Source organism: Mesocricetus auratus, unplaced genomic scaffold (genome assembly GCF_017639785.1).
Source record: "Mesocricetus auratus isolate SY011 unplaced genomic scaffold, BCM_Maur_2.0 Super-Scaffold_100029, whole genome shotgun sequence".
Lineage (NCBI taxonomy): Eukaryota > Metazoa > Chordata > Mammalia > Rodentia > Cricetidae > Mesocricetus > Mesocricetus auratus.
Window position 1 is genome coordinate 10,584,165 of NW_024429210.1, and position 17,676 is coordinate 10,601,840.

The 17,676-nt window shown below is 52.2% G+C and overlaps 1 long non-coding RNA gene across 1 annotated transcript; it reads left to right on the plus strand.

Annotated features, from left to right (window-relative positions):
- The first annotated feature begins 8,089 nt into the window (after positions 1 to 8,089).
- Positions 8,090 to 15,150, plus strand: LOC110340941. The gene is made up of 3 exons (XR_002382793.2): positions 8,090 to 8,178; positions 12,280 to 13,863; positions 14,044 to 15,150. It is a non-coding gene; the product is annotated as an uncharacterized LOC110340941 (long non-coding RNA).
- The last annotated feature ends 2,526 nt before the right edge of the window (positions 15,151 to 17,676 follow it).

The following is a 17,676-nucleotide window of genomic DNA, read 5'->3' on the forward strand; positions in this document are numbered from 1 at the left end:
TTTAGAATTCAGTTCTAAGTTGTACCTGAAATGACTGGTAAGGCAGGGTCAGGAGGAACACCTGTAGGAAAGCCCTGCTTCAATGGTTACCACAGATACCGCAGGTCTAATCTGGGTTTGCTTCTAGGACAGGGCAACTCCTTCCAGTGGGCACTGGATCAGAACCGCAGGAAAGCAGGCTAGCAGGTCACCACTATTCCACACCGCCTATCAGCTCAAGGGCATTCTCTCTCTGAGTTTCTACGGCTCCATCTATGGCTCACTTTGTATTCGGTTGGTTCTGTGAAGTGTAATCCGGCAAGCTCACTCTGAGGAATTCTGGGATGGTGCATTCCTGTGGGAAGCCTCTTTACAACAGCAGAGGCTCCTACGTCACTGGAATGTGACCAGCAAATGTGAGCAGACAAGATTCAGAGGGTAGGTATTCCATTCCCTCTCAAAACAAGGTGACCCCAGTGTAGACTGTCATTCAGTTACTAATGCCCAGGGTTATCTGTGTGTCAGGTCATTCTGTGTAGAGACCTTCAGTAAAAAGTGTGAGTATGGCTGACCCCACAGATGGTACCCTCTGCCCCCCACTCACCAGAGGTCCCCAAAGGTCCCCAAACACAAACATGTATCATGACCCTTTCCAGGGAGACCTCACTGTTCCATTCTCTTAGTAGCACTGACTGCTAATCTCTCACTGTGCTTAATTTGTAAATTAAACTTTGTCATGGGGCTGTACATAGCTTATATAAACTAGGGATATTGGAATGTCCCCCCTTCCCTCCTCTGGTGATGGAACCCAGTGCTTTCTGCTTAGTAGGCAAACATTGCCCCTGAGTGGAATCCCAAGCTCCACCCACTGTCACGTGCTCCCTTTATCACTTACGGGGGGGGGGATGGGGAGTCAAGGCTCCTAAACCACCCAAAGGGTAGATACAGAGCCAGGGACAATCAGCAATTAATTACCAAGAGATAAGCGTTGCAGAAGGAGAAAAAGAACCCATTACCCACGCTGGGTTGGGCTGGGTAGGATCAGCATCCAACTGTTTGAGGGGGGAAGGGGGAACACGGACGGATGGACGGACGGATGGACAGACCGACTGTGAAGAGATCAGCCACCACCGAGGGAGGGCAGAAGGGAGCTGGTCCTGGAAATGAGCTGGAAAAGGGAAAGACACAGGTCGTGGGCGCTCCTCTCCCCTCGGGCGTGTGGGAAGATGGCAGTCATAGATACCTCGTGCCCAGGGCTTGCCTGTCCTTACAGTCTACAAAATCAGAGGTCTCCCCTGAGAGCAGGCGCTGAGGCTTAGTCCCCTGGCTGTGGGAGCTTCCTTGCTCCTTTCCTGGGTTTTCTAAACAGAAGTCAGGGCGCCCCTTGATGCTAGAGAGCAGGGAAGGAGGCGGCATTGCTGCCTCTTCTGGACCTCAGGAGCCCGTGGTGGTTCTCAACCTTCCTAAAACTGCAGCGCTTTAATACAGTGACCCCAACCATAAACTGTCTTAATTGCTGCTGTAATTCTGCTACTGGCAAGAATCTTAACGTAAACATCTGTTTTCTGATGGTCTTAGGTGAACCCTGTGAAAAGGGACCACGCCCCACAGATTGAGAACCACTGCTTCATGCTCAAACCATTACAGAGAAGGACCTCAGCGAGCATTGCTAGGCTCTGTGGTTGTTCTTCTCAACATTTGCCAGCTTCTGAGCGAAAACTGAGAATCCAGAAGACAGTTACTTCTTGTGATAATACATGTGGTTTGTTTAGAAAATACAGTTTATGAGACAAAAAAATGTTACGTATGGTACTATTTTACATTTATGCCATGTTTTTTACTGTCTAGCGTAATGAACGACAGATGGGCTCACCTCTTTGTTTCTGCATTTGCTCCGTTGTGATAGTCACTGGGTTTTCCCAAAGCACTTGGTTTTATGCCCATAAGGGGAGGACAAGAGAAGACAGAGCAAATACATCTTATTATGAAAACAGTTTTGACTTTGCATGCCTTTGTCCCCTTTGATATAAATGGCACCCAGGGTGATTTCTGGATAAGAATTGAAATGCTGTTTTATGTAGGAAAGGGATGCCTTTAGTGGGGGTTGAGGACCAAGGACCAAGTTTACCACCATGAGAGGTGTAGTCTACACAGCCAGTGGTGCTGGGTAGCAGGGTGTCCACTGTGGTGACCCAGAGTATGTGGACAGCAGGGTGTCCACTGGAGAGACCCAGGAGTGTGTGAGGAAATCTCCGAGTCCTAAACAGCAGCTGGCAGAAGTATGTCTGGAGGCTGAATTCTTTGGGATGAGTTTTGCTTGTTTGATTTAACTAACTCGCTGTGTTAGTTTTTGCTTATGTGTGTGTGTGTACTGTCACACTGTTGTGTGTGTGTGTGTACTGTCACACTGTTGTGTGTGTGTGTACTGTCACACTGTTGTGTGTGTGTGTACTGTCACACTGGTGTGTGTGTGTGTGTACTGTCACACTGGTGTGTGTGTGTGTGTACTGTCACACTGTTGTGTGTGTGTGTGTGTGTTCTTTGTTTTTTTGTTTGTTTGTTTTGTTTTGTTTTTGTCATTGTGGCCAAATACCTGGGCAAAACACCACGAAGGAGGAAACATTTCTTTGGCTCACGTTTTCAGAGGGTTCACCTCGTGCTCCTTGGCTGTGCTGAGTCTAACTTGTTGTAAGACATCACAGTGGCAGGAGGTGGAGGGGGACACAGGCTGGGAAGGAGGGCAGAAGGAACCTTGGACCAGGTTAAACCCACGGAAGAGTGCCAGTGACCATCTTCCTCTATCGAGGCCCCACCTCCTAAAGTTCCTATGACTTCACCCACCAGCGCCACCATCTGGGGACCAACCATTCAGCACATGAGCCTGTGGGGAATGTTTCAAATTCAGCTCGTGGTGGAACTCACTTTGTGGGTTCTCATCAATCCAAAAGTGTTCCAAGATGGCGTTCCCATCATCTCCCCATCCCCAGGCCCACTCAGTGCAGAACACACTGGTCTGCTTTATGAGGCAGTGTAGGACCAAGAGCTGAGCCTGGCGGTGATTGGGAGCAGGACAAGTGAATTCAGCTCAATGTGAACTTGGACTTGGGATCAAGACAGTACCTCAAAGGGACTTAGGTTAGAAAAGTTGCTTTCCAGCTAATTCTCTCTACGGGAAACAACACTGAGTGAGCATTAATTATCTGAGCAAATTCCTAGTAATACTGGTTCCTGGGCCACCTTGGATAAACTAGGAGCCAGAACTTGACTTTTAAAGCCCTCAGCTATTCTGACACCCCCAAGTCATGGAGCCTCTGGCCTAATCTCTCTTGGGCTGTCAACTGAACTAAAGCCTTCTGTTTTTTGGACATTATGGGGTCACCTGAGCCACACATTTAAAAACCTGAATTTCTGAAACTGGACAGATGGCTCAGTGGTTAAGAGCATATACTGCTCTTGTGAGGACCCAAGTTTGGTTCCCAGCACCCAGGCTGAGCAGCTCACAGCTGCCTGTAACTCCAGCCCCAGGGGACCCCACACCCTCTGATACTCACATGAACATACCCTATACACACAAAAATAAAATAAATCATATAAATAAGTTAAAATAAAAACCTGAATTTCCTAAAGCAACTTGAGAGCCCAATACTTAGAAATCAGATAGGTGGGGATCCTCCCTCCCCAGACAGAGTCTCACTGTGTATCTTTGGCTGGCCTGGGGCTCACTGTGTAGACCAGGCTGGCTTTAAACCCAGAGATCCTCCTGCCTTTGCTTCCTGAGTCCCAGGATTAAAGGCGAGTGCCACCACACCTGACTAGGTTGGTGTTTTCAGGCAGTTAGTTCTGACATAGAGGCCTGGGAGCCCCTTATGTCCCTCCACGGTCATGTCCGGAATCGGCACCACCTCAGCCTTAACTCCTTTGTCATCCACACACTGAGACTCTGAATCAGCCATAGGACTAGTGTACACTTACCTCGAGGAAGAACCCGACTGCAGGTGAAACAGGAAAAAACAGAAGCAGACAAAGGACACAGCTCCATCCGTGCTCTCCGTGCTCGGCCTTGACACAGCTCCCATCCGTGCTGTCCCTGCTCAGCCTTGACACAGCTCCACATCCGTGCTCTTCCCTGCCTGTCCAGGACACGTTCTCCCATCGTCACGGAAGAACCCCTTCCCTGGCCTAGGTCTGAGTGACCACTGCCCACAGATCTCTCACAGGACTCCAGCATCCTGGCTGCAGGGAAGAGCCCTGAGGCCCTAGGATGTGTTCTTCAACACCCCCCTACACACACACACACACACACACACCACCTCCAATCTCACTGCTCCATACTTTTGTCTCTGCTCTCGCTCTGCAGGACACACGTGTGTCTGTGAACTTGCTCTGTGAAATGCTCGACACACATCAGTGGTGCCTGGGCACACATGGTGACACACTGTCCCTTATCATGATGCCATCATTTTCTGTGGTCTGAACTTCATGGGAAGCCTTCAGCAGAGTCCGGGTTCTTCACCATCAACTCTGAAGGGCTGAGGCTGGGAGAGAGCATGAAAATGACGGGCACACAGGTCAGGGCACCTCTGGGTGAGGCACAGCCAGCCAGCCCTCACCTGTTCTGTCTTCTTTCTGGTGACTGACGGTGGCCAAGTGGAGGTGGCCCCTCCTCCCAGTTCTCAGGAATATCTTCCCTTTAGGCCATCATGAGTAGACTTGGGTTGGGAACCTAACAGAAGTGTTCTAACCCAAAGAAGAGAGATTATGGGTTGAGGGTCCCTTATCAAAAAGGCCAGGGACCTTTGGATTTCAGAGTAGTTCAGATTTTGGAGTATTTGTGTAGACTTTACCAGTTGACCTAAGTGCTCCAAAATTCAAAACTTTTTCCCAACAGCCCTGACTACTCTGAGACAGGAGTATAACTCAGAAGTTCAAGGCCAGCTGTGGCAAGACAAAAATCTCTTTAAAAGTTTCAAAATTCAGAGTGTTTTGACGTTCCCATCTGCTTGGCCTTTGTCAGAACAAAGCCCTCTTCCATTCCTCTTTCACCAAGGATTTTTTGTTTTGTTTTTTTGTTTTGTTTTGTTTTGTTTTTTGTTTTTTGTTTTTTCGAGGCAGGGTTTCTCTGTATTGTTTTGGAGGCTTTCCTGGAACTCGCTTTGTAGACCAGGATGGCCTCGAACTCACAGAGATCTACCTGCTTCTGCCTCCCGAGTGCTGGGATTAAAGGCGTGCGCCACCAACGCCCAGTGGCATTCACCAAGGATTTTATGGCACACTTAGTGTCTATACTGCTGCGGTAAACACCGTGACCAAAAGCAACTTGGGGAGGACAGGGTTAATTTCGCCTCACAGCTAATCGTGCATTACTGAGGGAAGCTGGGGCAGGAACCTAAAGGCAGAAACAGAAGGGAAGCTGTGGAGGAGTGTTCCTTACTGACCTGCTCCCCATGGCTTGCTCAGCCTGCCACCTTATGCCACTCAGGGCCATCTGTCCCCGCGTGGCCCCACCCACAATGGGCTGGGCCGGCTCATGTCAATCACTAATGAAGAAAACACTCTAGACTTGCCTACAGGCCAGTCTTAGGGAGGCAGGTTCTCAATTGAGAGACCCTCTTCCCAAATGACTCTAGCTTGAGTCAAGCTGAGGTAAAACTAGCCTACATACATACCTATGGCGCCAAGTCCTGGGTTAAATATTGGGTTTAAAATTAAACAAGGGTGTGGGCTTAGCAGGCGTGGCCTGGACGGATGCTAAAGCAACCTCAGAAGGTCTCATGCCTTCCCTTCCGTTTATGTGGACTGGAGGGGGCGTCCGGGAAAGGGCTGTGCAAGTGGCAGCAATGCCGCCTGGCAGGGGCGTCCCCAGGTGTGAGTCCCAAAGCCCTTTTAAACAGGGACTCTTGGCCCTGCCAGCGTGCTCTGCATGGGGCTCTGTGGCCACTCCTATTCACAGATGAGAAACGGAAGCCGAGCTGTCAGCGTTGCTCTCCCGCCACCACAGGAAGAGGAGCCACCAGCAGCTGTCCTCGACTTCAGTGGCAGACAGTGAGCCTGTGACAGCAGGGTTCCACTTCCAGCCAGGCAGGCTCCCACAGACCAGGCCACTTACCCCAGTGCCTCCATAGGGCGTGTAAATGCCAAGTGCCACCAGTGTTGTTGGCAGTGTGGGGCTGCCAGTGCCAGCAGTAACGGTTGTGTTGGTGGCCTCAACGGTCTTGGGAGCCAGCCATCACCTGCGGGCACAAGGCTGAACGGGACACTGCCTAGTACTTAACATAGATTCATTTACAAAAACGTACTACTCGGCAATGAACCTCCAGGAGGAAAGTGTGGGCACGCTGCAGACCTCCTGTCTGGGAGTGTGAGCCCAGCCTCTGATGGCTGAGCCACCTCTCCAGACTAAAGCGGCTGAGAGCTGAAGTCCCTCTGTGTTTGGTCTGGCCTTGTGACTTGTTTGACACCGAGCTACATGGCAGAAGTGAGCATGTGTCCCTTCCAGGCCTGGGGTTCAAAAAGTCCAAGCTAGCTTTTGCACTCCCCTCCTTGGGCTCTTGCCATGGGGAGAAGCCTGAGGCAGACCAGCCTGCTGCACGGGCACAGGTGACCCGGTCACCTTTTTTACTTTAGGCATCAGCTAACCAAGCACCAAATGTACCCTGCCAGATCACCATGTAAACAGTAGCAGAGCCAGGTTGGAAGGCTCCCCCAGCTGGCCCATGGACTCTGAAGCGAATAATGTTTATTGTTTGAAGCCATAGCGTTTAAGCCCCTGGCTGGCCTGCTATGTGGCAATGTATAACTGATAAAACAAGAAACCCCCTCAAGGAGAAGGAAGATGTGAAGTTGGAGGAATCCCACCAGACACTGTGGATAAAGAGGGACCTTTGGAGCCGGGCGGTGGTGGCGCACACCTTTAATCCCAGCACTCGGGAAGCAGAGGCAGGTGGATCTCTGTGAGTTCAAGGCCAGGCTGGACCAACAGCCTCCAAAACAATACAGAGAAACCCTGTCTCATTAAAAAAAAAAAAAAAGAGGGACCTTTGGCTGGGAAAAGAGGGGAGATGGGGAGAGCCTGCCTGAGGAGTGGAGAGAAATTCGGGTACAGAGATGAAGCTGAGGAGGGCGGGGACACAACAGTCTTGGTCAACACAGATGGCTGCCTCCCGGCAGACAGAATTACCCACTTGGCCATAAAGGACCTAAGAGGGGCTCCAGTGGACACCTCTGAGTCCTGAGAGCCATAGGAGGGGTCCCATCACATCAGCGGGCTACTGCAGGGCTCTGGTCTATGACAAGGGTGTTGAGTCTACACTTCACTGACCCAGCATGAGGAAAGGAGAGAAATGTGTAGGTAGTATGAGGGACAAACCACTCAAAGCCAGGGGAACAAAAAGAAAAAGAAAAGAAAGAGAAAAAAAGGAGAGAGTGGCCAGAGAGCAGGGATCTTCAAACTGCGCTGGTATTTGAAGTAGAAAGAGTAAACGCTACTGTTAAGTGTCGTCACCACAGAGCACATGCGTATAGTCCAAGCTTCTCCAGGGGGGCGGGGTGGAAGGGTGGCTTGTGCACGGGAATTCAAGGCCAACCTCGGCCACATACCTGTACGAAAAGAAACCAAACTGCAGGAAAAGGGGTGGTGCTGTGTCAGTAAGAGTTCAGGCATCCGTTGAAAATGGAACAAGGAGCCCCCGGCATGGTGGCGCATACCGTTAATCCCAGCGCTTGGGAGGCCGAGGCTCTGGGTTCGAGGTCTTCCCGGACATCCAGGGCTAAACAGAGAAACCCTGTCTGGAAAAACTAAAACAAAAGTGAAACCAGGGCTTCCCTTTGGGGAGGGCCCTTTCCTTGGCCCTTGGCGTTTCCCAGAACTGAGTGGGCACTTCCCATCCATCTGCCTTGCACGGGCTCCGAGGGCTCTTGGGCGCATGGCTAGCGGGCGTGCCGGGCTCGCAAGGGCCCTCGCGGCCGCCAGAGGGCGCTGAGCCGCCGCTTTGAAAAGCGGCTGGCAGGCGACTGTGTGTGTGTGTGTGTGTGTGTGTGTGTGTGTGTGTGTGTGTGTGTGTGTGTGTGTGTGTGTGTGTGTGTGTGTGCGCGCGCGCGCGCGCGCGTGCTCTTTAAATACAGCGTCTGCAGCTCTGGCTCTTTCCCCAGCGCGTTTCTCTTCCAGCTCGATCTCTGGTGGAGAATTTAGCCCGGGTTGAGGTGAGGCTAACTTTAACGCCCGGTGGGCCGAGCGGGGTTTGTGTACCAATGCAGATTTGTTCCAGAACGCCCCCCCCCCCGCTGCCCTCCCCTACCAGTCCTGGGCCAGGATGTCTCAACCGAGCTGTAGGGAAGACCCGATGGGAATGGCTCCCGTCCCACACCGCGAAAAGTCATCCGGACCTCTGGGAGTCCTCTGGGGACATCCTGGGGAGTGTCCGGTTGGAAACTTGTCCTTAAAAAAGGGAAACAAAGCCCGGCGGGGAGGCGCGCGCCATTAAACCCAGGGCTCATCGCTGGTTTCGAGGCCAGCCTGGTCCACAGAGTACCAGGACAGCCATGGCTGCACAGAGAACCCCCTCCGCCCCCCGGGGGGAGGAGGATGGTCACGAATCGGGACGAAGGCCCGGGGACAGAGGCGAATGCAAACCTCAGCAGCCTGGGGAGAGGTCTCAGTCACCATTCTCCCACCGTCGGAGCCTCCCGGGGTTGGCAGAGTTAAAAACAAAACAAAAAAACCTTTAACTCAGGATGCCACTCCGCAGGCCTTTTGTTCAACCCTGACAGCGGAACTAGGAATTGGGTGGAGGGGCTAGGAAGGCATCCTTGGGGTGGGGTCTGTAGAAGCCTGTGATGCGCCACAGGATGAATAGAAAGGACGCAGCCCCGCGTGTGAGCGGCGTGTGCCGCGCGGGGCTGGGACGCTGGGCTCCAGTCTGCGTGTGTGAGCGCCTGCTGTGCGCGCTGCCAGCAAGTCCTTAATTGCCTAGGGAGACCTTCGGAAACAGGGACTCAGTGCTGGTCCCTATAAGGCTGGGTAATGGGCTTCCCTCACATCTGAAATCCGAGGGGACCAATCCCTGGTTTCCCGCGGATCTCAGACTCTCGTGAATGTCTTTGTCTTCTGAAATCCTGGGCTCCCACGAGAGGGAGCTTCGTTAAGGACGCCGGGGATAGCCTACCGCCTATCGATCATCCTGAAACCCTTGCTAGGAATTCCCTGCTCCTTTATCCGACCTCCTCAGCAGCGCTGCCAACAGACCTGCAGGGATGCGAGGGTTTATTTTATCTTCCACTTACCCTGCCCACTCTCCTGGCCACAGCCTGCCCCTGGGATAAAGGGAACTCTCCGGCTTCCCTCTCCAGTCCTGAGACACTCAGCCCATCCTCACAGCTGGGTTTGGTGTTCCTTCTCCAGTCAGTTCGAACATCAACGAGTGTTTCCGTCAAATCCACTGAGCCCAGAGTGCCCCAGGTCCTGGGACTGAGCCAGGCAAACAGTCGCCCTTGTCAGCGCATTTGCTGCAGTGGTAGGGATGGTGCTCAGAGCCTCACACACGCTAGCCAGGCACTACTGTGTTACAGCCCCAGCCCAGGATTTCAAACAGCATGTGCGTGGACGTGGATATATATTTAAGTGTGTGGGTGCACACCTGTTCATGTGGTGGACATGTCTGAGGAGGCCAGGTGTCAATATTGGTGTCTTCCTTGATCATTCTCTACTTGAGATGTCCCTGGGATGATCAATGTGGATTGTCACCTTGACAGGATTGGGAATCACCTAGAAGGCCCAGCTCCAGGCGCCTAGGAGGGATCATATTAGATTGGCCTCTGGCCAAACCCGTGAGAGATTATCCTGATTGAGTTCGTTGACATGGGTGGTTTTGTAGTTCCCTGGGTTTGGGTCCTGGGCTGCACATAACGGAGGAAGCTAGCTAATTCTGACTATCCATTCCTCTCCTTTTGCTGACTGCGGACAGACTCAATGTGACCAGCTCCTTCAAGTTCTGGTTGCCCTGGTCCCCTACAGTGATGGCACTGTACACTGCTATGCTACTTTTGTCAGGAATCATGTTACATCATCAAAGGAAGGAGCTAGAACAATCTCTCAGTAAACTATGGAGTCGCTGATTCCTCCAGGCCTGCTGACCAGTGAGTTCCGGGGATCTACCCTGTCGGCACACGCAGAGTCTGCAACCCACTGGGGTTACATATGTGCTGTGACAGTTTTACATTGGTGCTGGAGACCCGGGTTCCTGTCCTCAGGCTTGTATGACAGGCACTTTCCCAAGCGAGACACCTCCCCTACCCCAGTATTCTCTATTTTAATTGAAAGAGCAGTGTGGACACAAAGTCAAACTGTTTTATATGTGGGTGGGTACTGTGAAGAAATTAAAGCAGGCTGTGTATAGTGCACATGCCCGCAATGCCAGAGGCTTTGAGTTCGAGTCCAGCCTGGGCTACACAGTAAAACCCTGGAGAAGGGGGCAGGGCGGGGAAGGTGAAAGGGCTTAGGAGAAAGGGCTAGCACCCACTAACTAAGGTGCAGTGATGCTCCACCAGATGCCTCCACCATACGGGTTCCTAGGACCCGAAGATCTCATAAATGCTCCAAAAGAAGGAAAGGTCTGTCTGGAGGCAGAGCTTAGCAGAGTAGAGAAAGCAGCCACCCTCAGGGGGTCTTGCCTGCTCTTAGATTGAGGGGCACTGTCGGAGTGTGGTGGTGGACACCTGTAATCCCAGCACTTGCTCCAGGTAAAGGGTGTGTCGTTCCCACCCATCCCCCTATTTCTCAGCTCTTATCTGAAGAACTGGTCCTGGCTTGGCTTAAGCACCCTTACCTGCGGGGTCTTTTGTCTGACCCCAATCTCAGCACTTGGGAGGCAGAGGCAGAAAGGTCAGGAATTCAAGGTCATCCTTACCAAGCAGACACATGGCAGTGTTCAGGGGCGATGAATGACCAGAACAAGAGGGTGGTGGCCAGTGCCTAGTGACACACATTCTGAAGGAACAGAAGTTATTTAAAAGCTTTTTTAATATTTTATTTGTTTATTGTGTATACAGTCTTCTGCCTGCATGCCAGTGGAGGGCACCAGATCTCATTCAAGGTGGTTGTGAGCCAGCATGTGGTTGCCGGGAATTGAACTCAGGACCTCCGGAAGAACAGTCAGTGCTCTTAACCGCTGAGCCATATCTCCAGCCCTACTTAAAAGTTTTAAATTTAATTTTGTGCAAGGCAGTGGTAGTAAATGCTTTTAATCCTAGCCCTTGGGAAGCAGAGGCAAGTGGATCAGTGAGTTGGAGGTCAGCCTGGTCTACAGAGTTCCAGGATAGCCAGGAGTACACAGAGAAACCCTGCTTTGGAAAAAACAAAATAACAACAACAACAAAATTAAATTTTGTTTATTTATTTATTTATTTTTGAGGCCAGTCATGCTATGTTGTCCAAGGTTAGCATTAATTACAGGCATGAGTTCTATGACATTCAGTTTCAGTTTTAAAAATGATCTTATTGTGTTAGAGCCTTCTTAGGTAGTAGACAATACAAAGATGTATCCTATTCCCCTGGTTCTGCCACGCAGCTCCCTGACTGTCACCACAAGACAGCACATTTGATGAGCCTATTAACTGGCATAAGTAAAATCTCTCTCTCTCTCTCTCTCTCTCTCTCTCTCTCTCTCTCTCTCTCTCTCTCTCTCTCTCTCTCTCTCTCTCTGTTTGTGTGTGTGTGTGTGTGTGTGTGTGTGTGTATGTGTGTGTGTGTGTGCAGCCCAAGTGGCTGGAGCCCATATATAGCTGAGGGTGGCCTTGAACTTCTGACCTCCGGCTCACTTGGCTTCTTTATTCCTGGTGTTGTGTCTCATTCCTTGTGGACAGACAGATAATAGGTTTTCTCCCCTCCACCCCCACCCCACACACACCCATAAGTTTCTCCACCAATGCAGTAAGCCGGCTCAAGCCACATTGAAAAAGTGTTTTTAAAAAAACAGGTATATTTGAGCAGAGCAACTCCTGGGGGTTCTCCAGTCCCAGAGAGCAAAGTCAGAGAAGTCACACACCCAAACTAAAGCAGGGAGACTTTATAGGTTGTAGGTGAGGGATGATGACACGTCCAACACAAGCTGGGTTTATGCCCAAGTATGTTTTTAAAAAAACTGAGCCCTTAGGGTGGGACTTGGGCAGCTGGCAGCTTTGGGAGGGGGGAGCTGCAGTAGCCGCCAAGATTGTGGAACTGGGCTTTTGGGTGCCTTCCCTTTGTTTGGAAACTCTCTGAGTGCAGTGCCGTGATGCTGTGTGCTAAGTAGTTTTTCACTGCCCTAGGGGGCCAGGATTTGGAACCATATACTGGGGTCCAAGGTGCTTGGCCTCTTGGAGATGGCTGTGAGGACGCGGATTTCCCCAAGGGCCAGCAGACTTCAGACAGAAGAAGATGAAGGTCTCAGAAGTCAAAGGTCAAGACTTGCTGAAGCACTGGATGGTTGGCGATGCTCTGCAGCCGGCTGGGGAGCAGTGCTGAGGAGAGGACTTCAGGTCTGACGGGACCGCACTCCTGCCTATGGGCAGCCCTGGGCCGGGTAGCACGCATCAGGGAGCACAGGGCATCCATATTTGACCCTTCCGGAAGCCTCCTAGACCGCTGAGGAGAAGCAGAGCTTCCTTTCCAGAAACCCCTGTCACTTTGTCCGGCTGTGATTCCTAGCCTCGCCCTCTAGTTCCTGGTGTCTTCAGATCTCTGCTTTGGAGTGGGTTTCTTCCCTCGTTGGACACCAACCTGGGCGGACACCATGTGAGACCACGTTGTGCCTGCCCAGGTCCGCGCAGTGTGCCAGCACAGTGGGATACACGCAATCCGGCGTCCCCTCAGCAACCAGGCTGCCTGCCCCGTGGGATACACGCAATCCGGCGTCCCCTCAGCAACCAGGCTGCCTGCTCCCAGTAATAGCAGCGCAGTTCTGGGCTGAGGAGCCACGGGGTTAGAGCTGGGGTCTGGGGACTGCCGGTGGGTGCTAGGGGCAGGGGTGCCTCATCCCCTGCTTGTCACCTCACGCAGTTCTCGGCAGCATCGGAGGGCTCTGGGTGCACGGCCTCCTTGCTCCCCTGTTTTCCTGCCCACAGACCTGGGGCAGGCCTAGAAACTCAGTTTCCTCGTCTGTAGTTGAGGCCAGGACCAGCTGGACCGCCCATCAGTCGGGTGGGTGAGTCAAGGATGAAGGCTGTGGGAGACTCCCTGCTATGCTGCTGGAGGATGAGGGAACTCCTTGGGTACCAAGCGTCGAAGGAGGCCCTTCATCTTTGTAGTGCTCAAGTCAGTCAGTCCTTGGGTTTGGGCAGCCCTGGGATAAGGAGGCTGAATGTAGAGGTTGACCTTGAACGATGGAAGGCAGCATTTGTATGACCTGCTTTGTCTCCCAAACAAAGATGAGAACTGTCAGAGACACCCCCACACCCAACCCCAACACCCCCCACAACTTCTTTTCCTCCATAGCCAGTGACAACTGCACACTGGTGACACTTACTTTCCTTAGGCTCCAAACACCTGTGTATTTATCTGCTCGTAGGCCATGATGCCCCAGAACAGGCAGAGCTCTGGGTCACACCTTACAGTCTCAAGGAGAGAAGGGCACCTTCGTGTGCAGCCTTCTGCTCGAGTGGAGGCATGCACAGATCACCTTTGGTGACACATGGGGGTCCCTAAGTTCTTTGCTTCTGTGTTCCTGTCCTAAACTGGTGGCCAGCTGGTTCCTGTAAACTATAGCCGTGGCTCAGACTCTTTTGCAGCTATGGGTCGCCAAAGCAAGCTGTAAATTCATTCTTGACCCTTGGACTCTAGGGCCTGGTGGCCTTGCAGTGGCTTGGGGGACTGCAGAAAGCCCCTGGGGAATCCAGGAAGGAGTTCCTTGGCAGGTAGAGCTTGAGGTCTGGGGGGGGAAAGGGAGGAAGGGAGAGAGGGAGGGAGGGAGGGAGGGAGGGAGGGAGGGAGGGAGGGAGGGAGGGAGGGAGGGAGGGAGGGAGGGAGGGAGGGAGAAGCCCCAAGGCAGGCAGATCCTGGCGCACTGCAGGACAGCTGAGTTCTTTTGGTTCCAGATCTTCACGGCCTTGCCAAGCCCTGTGGGGAAAGATCAGCTGCAAAGTTCCATGAAGGCCACACCAGGTGCTGAGCTGGTCCAGTCTGACTTGGAAGCGGTTGGGGCCAGGGCTGTTTAGGGTTGGCAGTTCACTCTTTGACTCTTTGCTAGGCCTTGTGACGGCTAGTGTACTCTCGGAAGCCAGTGCCTCTCCGCTCACCCTGGGCTGTGCTGGTGTGAAGGCAGGACGCAGGGCGGAGGAGGAACGTAGGGGTATCTCCCTTCCACACTCCAGGACAGCCTCATGAAGGGCCTCTGCTGGCCCTGCAGCATGGGCCGGGCTGGCAGGGAGGCCTGAGACTGTCGCCCAAGCAGGGACAGGGCAGCTGCAAATGCAGCACAGACTTGAGCATTCAATCTTACCCAGAGCCAAGAAACCCTGGCTAAAGCTGGGCTACAGTGAGGAAAAGCAAGGGCACTGCTTGAAACCAAGCAAGCCCCCTGGAAATGTTGGATTCCTGACAGACAAGGAGCCAAGCCAAGGGCTTTTTTTCCTGCTGGCCCAAACACAAAAGTCAAGGACGCTGGGGAGGTGGGAGACTGGCCTGAGAGGTTCTCTGTTAGTAGAAGAGAGCTCTCTCAAAGCCAGAAAATGCTCACCCAGCTCAGCCCCCAGAGCTTCGCATACCACAAGTGTGGGGGAGGGGGGCACTTGGCTTCACATACTTCAAGGCCACACTGTCCTGGCCAAGGCTCCAGTGAGGGGGCTCTGGCTGTGGTGTCTCCAACAGTCCAGAGGCCTGCCTGCAAGGCCCAGCTTCCATCTGAGGTAAGGTAGAGAAAGTGAGCGTTGGTGTGCACCTTTGATGAGCTCCCCCTGGGTCCCCCACGGACTTCCCTGCTATGACGGACCCTGACCTGGAATGTGAGCCACACGGTATAAAAGAACTGAAGAATGCCCACGGTGAACCAACCTCTTCCTTTACGCAGCCAGGGACCGGTGCTGCAGACTTTTAGGGTGGACTCTCCTCGGGAGGGCGGGAACCACCTTCAAATGTCTACTCTATCTTGGGCTTTTGATATAATGACCCTGTTCAGGAAAAAAAATCACTAGGATGGGCATGTAGCTCAGTGGTAAAGTGCTTCCATGCATATGAGGCTCTAGGTTCAGTCCCCAGTATTGTAAATATAGGAGGGAGGGAGGGAAGAGGAGGGGGGGGGTAGGGAGGGGAGAACTGTTGAGCATCTGATCCTGTTGCTATATTCCCAGAATCCACCACTGCCCATACTCCTGGTGCTGTCAGTCCATTTTAGGAATCCAGGCAAGATGGTGCCAGTCCTGTTTGTTCTAGCTCCAGTTGTGATTCTCCTGAGGTTAGAGCTCTGTCGCCACCGTGGAATGCTCTGGGCATGAAACTGGTTCAATTCCATTCCTTGATCTTGAGTGTCTTCTGTGGGTACCTTTAAATCCCCACTGAGCTACTTGCTTCTTGGAGTCAAGAGTCCACTCACCGAAAGCCTCTTCCCCTTCCCTCCCGTGTCCCTGTCCACCTCCTCTGTTGCCCTTGCCCTGTACCTGGCCCAGAATCGTACTCATCTAATTACATCTTAAAACTTACTTTACACTAAGTAATTAAAGTAATGCCTTAGGAGCTTAAGCTTCCTACTAAGAGCCAGCCCACCCTAACAGCCATGTGTGCCATCTTGAAGTTAAATCCTCAACCTCAGGTCACAGATAGCTCCGGAGAGACAGAACCAGAGCCACCAACCAGAGTTCCTGAGCCAGCCACACACAGAAACTGTGAAGTAACACGATCTACTCCTGCCAGGCACAGCAGTACACAACCCAGCTACATAGGAACCTGAGGCAGGAGGATTGCTTAAGTCCAGGGGTTTGAAGCCAGCCTGAACAAACAGAGCAGCATCCCAACTTGTTGAGTTTAGGGGTTATTAATTACACAGCAGAGAGGCGTGCTTGTTATTATTTCTTGGGTGAGTACCCTGGAGAAACAATTTAGAAAAGGAGATGCCCTATGAGCTCTGTGGGGGAATCAATAAAATGGCTACTTTGCCCCATGGTGGGCCAAGGACCACGTGACCAAGTCACAGTGCCAATGCGGTGAGCTTCAGAAAGGAAGAGATACCTGGACTGACAGATCTTGCCTCCAGATGACTGCAAGCGCTCAGGTGACAAGACACCAACGGGAATTATGTGGCTAAGGATCCAATGCAGCCTCTGTGGCTGGCGCCAAATGAGCTCTGTGTCAGATGCTTGTCTGGTTGCTTTTGCAAAACACCTCACAAAAGTAGCTTGAGGATGGAAGGGTTTGTCTGGCTCACAGTTCCTGGAGATGCTGTGTGTCTAACTGGGACGGTCAGGCAGGAGAGAAGTTTTTTGGCCACATTGTGTCCATAGCCAAGAAGCAGAGAGCAATGGATGCTTAGCTTACCCTCTCCTTTCTATGCAACAGGGACCCCAGTCAACATTTAGGGTAAAGGCTTCCCACCTAAATTTACCTAACCTAGGAAATCCCTCATAGATGTGTCCAGATCTTTTCCAAGATGTCCTCTGTCTTGTCAAGCTGACAAACGATATGCACTTCCATCACACCAGTGAGCCCCGGGTGGGGAAGCACCTCCCAGGTAGACCTCTTGCCTCTGGGGTCCTGGGTGTGATCAGGGAGACTCCTTGGTCAGGCTGTGGAAGCCCTGCCCTTCCTTGAGGACAAGCAGAAGTGTCTGCTGCATGACTTATCCTGGGAGCGGACCAGGAAAGCAAGGCACATGACAGCATTTTTTTTTCAGCTAATGGGGAGCCCATGTCCGAGAAGTCTGCACCCCTCCCCTCTCTGCACCTGAGATTCCGGGAAATGGGCCTCATTCTCAGTCTCTGGGTTTTCCTGGTTGTTACTGGGGCAGAGCTCCCCAGAAACAGACGGCCACAGGGTGGCTGTGAAAGAGGAAGCAACAAGACCTATAGAGCCCAAAGAAGCTACTCAGCCAGAAGACTGGAAGCCCTGTCAGAGCCAGCAGGCGCCCTGGGAGACATGGGCTGCCTCGGGGGTGGGGGGGATCTACCCACCATCTTCTTTCTGTGGCTGGCAGGCAGGGCAACCCATGCCCCCTAGTAGAAAGTTTGATGTAAAACACAGATTATCTGTGCACTTATGATCACTTTATCTGTTCTGTTTTGCTGTCTTTGTCTTTTTTTGGTTTATTCATTTCTCCTCTGGTTTTGTCAGTCAAGATAGTCGGCATCTGCCTCCCCATACCCACAGAGTGACCCCCCCTTCCATTTCCCACCTTCTACTGGAAGGGATGCTGCCCTGAGGGTGGACGTTCTAAGGCCTCCTCGAAGGCCCACAGATCATGAAGGAAACAAACCCAGCCCATTTGCTTTTGGTTTCTAGCTGCTGTTGCACCTTGTTTTCCAAAAGTCTTTCCCAAGCATCGGAAGAAGAATGCAGCATTAAAACTTCCAAGTCCCAAAGAAAACTCAACAGTTCCATGCACAGCCCAGAGGGTGAATGAAGAAACCCATGGTGAACAGATAAATTCTGGATTTCTTGGGAAAAACCGTGCCAGGATGCGTGTGGTGAATGCCTTTAAGCACTGAGAGAGAGGCAGAGATGGGCAGACCTCTGTGAATTCC